Here is a 5,000-nt window from a genome sequence, read left to right on the forward strand (position 1 = left end):
AGGTGTCGAAACCGTAATGATATCCGTGGGGCAGCTGTTGATGGAGGTATGTTGGATTATAGGTATGGCTGTTTTTGTATATGTTGAATAGTATTAAAACACATTCTTTTGATATATATATATATATATATATATATATATATATATATATATATATATATATATATATAATCTCCACATAATTAAATCAATGGCTAACTAGCCCAGTTGACTTGCTTCTTCTTGTGTTTGTTTCTCCATTCTCCACATAATTATAATTATAAACTGCGGTTTAAACAATAAATTACTTGCCTCTGGACACCTTCTAACGAAGACGGTACCCACACAAGTAATTTCCAGGAGTGCCTTCGGATTTAACTATCCCCTGGCTGCTTAGATACTTCAGACTACCCCTGAAATATTGAAGCAATCCTATCATTTACCTATATATATATATATATATATATATATATATATAAGTTATAGGTTAGAGACAGGTGTTCTCGACTTGGTTAACTTGCTTCTCATTGCATTTACTCATATATATAGCGTTATACTAATACATCCATTTGTACCTCCCCTTACTTAGCGGTCATTGTAATAGCTCTTTTGTTTTAATAACGGTCAATCACACAGTAATTTCCCTTTATTTAACGGTCATTTTCATAGCATTTTTTTCGATGGCCCGATAACTGAAGAGATGCCGGGGTGGGTTTCTGCCCCGACATTCGAAACTCGGAGTTTTATTACCGAATAATTGTCACATATTATATTTACAGATAAATTCCTCTATTTACATCCTTTTGTTGTCTTACCATTTCTATCAATATATATATAAATATACATACATACATACATACATACATACATATGTATGTATATATATATATATATATATATATATATATATATATATATATATATATATATATATATATATATATATATATATATATATATATATATATATATTACAATTAAAAGGGTAAAAGATTATCAATTTATTAATTTATTAATAAATTAATAATTAATAATTTTTACCAAGCCCTTCGGTATGAAAACACCATTACCGGTGAAGAACTTATTTAAAAGTTCTTATACATTTATAAACATAATTAAGGGGTCAGCAACAGTTGCTTCACCACATACCGAAGTTCAGAAATAGCAGCTAAAGTGCCGAAACTCCAACAGATAGCATTACCTGTAACTGCCTTTGTGAGTTACAGATAATGCTATCTCTTGGAGTTTCGGCACTTTAGCTGCTATTTCTGAACTTCGGTATGTGGTGAAGCAACTGTTGCTGACCCCTTAATTATGTTTATATATTTATATATATATATATATATATATATATATATATATATATATATATATATATATATATATATATATATATATAGATATATTTAATTAGAGGATATGTTAACCTTGTGAAGGGATGGTTGCATCCAAAGAAATACTGGTTCAATACCTAATATTGTTGTGGAATGAAATTCCCTTAAACCACTAAGTATATATTAAGGATATGGTTTATATCCAGTTAAAAGAAGAAAAGAAAATCGAAATAAGCAAGTTAACAATCATTTATTATTATCAAATTGGTCAGCTTCGCTTCTTACAGCCGTTTCAGTTAATACTCAACAATTTAATTACTAATTTGCACATTAAATTTGTATTTATGTGAAATGAGCATAATTTCATCAGAGAGAAAAAAAAGATGTACCTTCAGATGTTATATGCGGACCTGTCAATTCATTTCAGCAATTGATCTAACCTTTTGGTTATCATCCTTCAGCTTCCTTCTCTCTCATTCTCCTTTCCTCTGCAGTTCCCCTCCTTTTTTCTTTCCTCTTATCTTCCACATACTTCCACACACCTACTTACATCCTCACACACACAACATGCATATCTACTGCACACCCACACATGTTTACATATCATAAGCAAATACAAAATACTCCTCACCCACACCGACACACACACCCGTACACAGACACTCATACGCAAACACACATGCAAATATGTACATACGCATACTCATAGGCACATACACAAACACATACGTACACATACAGCGACACACATGCACTCACACATACATCAGCTAGCCTTTCGACCCCACGTCCGTCTACAGCTAAGTCTTACTACTGCATCTCTGCAATGGTTTCTGCGCAGAATACTCAAGATACTCAAGGGACAAGGGACAGATTCACAAACCCTTAAGCCCTTAAAAGAACCAATCTACGTAGCCTGTAGGAGATGGTTGACGAAGAAAAGAGTGAGACTTGTAGGTCATTTTTCTCAACTGCCAGAAGAACGAATAACCATAACAGATAGCCATACAAAGTGTACCACCAGAAGGACGAGGAAAGCAAGAAAGTTCAAGAAGACATGACGTGGCATCATCAAAGAAGATTTAAAGCAACTTAGCATCATCTAAGAAGATGCAGGCGATTATGCACAAACCAGGATTATTGGAGACGTCTGGCGGCTCAGTGTACAAACCAACTGCACGGGAAGAACTTTTGTTGTTGTTGGCACTCCGTCGCTTACGACGTCGAGGGTTCCAGTTGATCCGATTAACGGAACAGCCTGCTCGTGAAATTAACGTGCAAGTGGCTGAGCACTCCACAGACACGTGTACCCTTAACGTAGTTCTCGGGGATATTCAGCGTGACACAGTGTGACAAGGCTGACCCTTTGAATTACAGGCACAACAGAAACAGGAAGACTGAGAGAAAGTTGTGGTGGAAGAGTACAGCAGGGTTCGCCACCATCCCTGCCGGAGCCTCGTGGAGCTTTAGGTGTTTTCGCTCAATAAACACTCACAACGCCCGGTCTGGGAATCGAAACCGCGATCCTATGATCGCGAGTCCGCTGCCCTAACCACTGGGCCATTGCGCCACCACACGGGAAGAACTAAGGCCAAGATTAAGACTGACATTCGAAATTAACATATTTTTAGTGTATGCACAAAGAACAAAGTGAATTGCATTACTGCTTTTGTTTTGCCTAATTTCTCTTTCTGATTGTAAAGTACAGAATACTAACAAATGGTAACGTAAATAGAGACAACTAAGTATTTAGTACATTCGTCTGACAGCTGCTTGCAATAGCGTCTCATTCACAGTCGAGGCAAATGCTCCTTTAACCGTTGCATTGTCCGTTTTCTAATCGATATTGTATATCGCCTGCATGTCTGCCTTTACAAGATTGTTGGCTCAAAAATAATTTCTCAGTTCATTTCTATTGCTTTTTCTTTCGTTTATGTAAAAAGAAAAAAGGAAAAAAAAGAAAAAGGGCTGCTTGGGAGAACAGTTCGATTTTGCTTCGTTGTTTATCATTTCGTTATACCGAAGTATATTAGTGTCGTCTCAGTATGTTAGTTCAGTACGATTATGGCTAGGGATTGAAACAGATTTTTAAACTCTGAAAAATCTGTCATATTGGCAATCGATATTCGTTATAACTTCGCTACTTGTGTATATGTGTGTGTTTTTGCTGTGTGTATAAAGAGACGGACATGCATGTGCACATAAACACACACACGCACACATTTATAAATTTGTAAATGTAAGTATATATGTCAGTGCATGCATATATATATATATATATATATATATATATATATATATATATATATATACAAGTGCGTGTATATATGTATATGTATGTACGCATGTATGCATGTATCAGTGTGTTTCTGCATATATATATATATATATGTGTGTGTGTGTGTGTGTGTATACATCTAGTTATCTTTCTCTCTCTCACTACACACACACACGCACACACACACACACATACATACATATATACTCACACACATATATATACTCACACACACACGAGCAGACACGTACATATACATATATATATATTTGTGCGTCATGAATGGCGATTTGAATCAGTGTCCTCACTCACCTGGTGGAAGTTATTAATATTAGAATGTTTGCTTGATTAACTCTTCATATTTGTCAAGTCGCCACACACACAATACACCAGTCCTGAACAATTGCGCTAGCCACCTACAAAGCACAAACGTTACCCACATTGTATCACCAATTAGAAATGTAGAACGGTGCAGCTGGTACATTATTGACTGCATCCAATAACAATGAGAGAACCACCCTGCTAGTTGACAATAAATCCCACACCAATGTATAACTTACAATCGCAAACTCAATAGCAGATATACTGTTTTACTGTCTACTATATCAAAGTTAAAACGCGTCCTGCTACCTGCAAGACACGTTTTAAACTTCGAACACTACCACCTAGATCAGCCGTAGCAGTTTTTCTCACTGGTCGTGCGTACTGTGAGCTTTGCCCCACGAAACTTTGATGTTGTAACCTCACAGTTACAACCCTGTGACCCAGCTTCACCGTTACTCCGGATTGTTATCTACAGGCATTAATTTACAGAAATTTCAATTGAATATCATTTCATTAACCTGACCACGGTGAGTCGGTTCCCGCATCGCTTTTTCGAGTCCAATCCTTGTAAAAAGTTTCCATTATTTACCATATTAAGGCAGTGACCTGGCGGAATCGTTAGCACGCTAGACAAAATGCTTAGCGGCATTTATGTCTGTCTATATGTTCTGAGTTCGAATTTCCCTTTCACACTTTCGGGGTCGTAAAATAAGTACCAGTTGATCACTTGGGTCGATGTAATCGGTAAATTTCCTCCCCACAAAATTTCAGGCCCTGTGCTTATTGTAGAAAGGATTATTTACAATATCCCAAAAATAAAGTACAATAGAGGTTCTCAATCAAGTGTGACAGAAATAAAAAGTAACAAACATATATTATCAGAAGTATTATTAATGATATGTTATAGTCTTATAACAGCCAATTAACGTCACCGAACGGTTCCATGCTGATAAACTTCCAGATTTAAGAAATGAGGAGATAACTTATTGGAATACTACTACTACTACTACTACTACTACTACTACTGCTGCTGCTGCTGCTGCTGCTGCTGCTGCTGCTGTTGCTGCTGCTACTGCAGCTGCTGC

The sequence above is a fragment of the Octopus bimaculoides genome, chromosome 7, assembly GCF_046866305.1.
Source record: "Octopus bimaculoides isolate indiv1 chromosome 7, ASM4686630v1, whole genome shotgun sequence".
Lineage (NCBI taxonomy): Eukaryota > Metazoa > Mollusca > Cephalopoda > Octopoda > Octopodidae > Octopus > Octopus bimaculoides.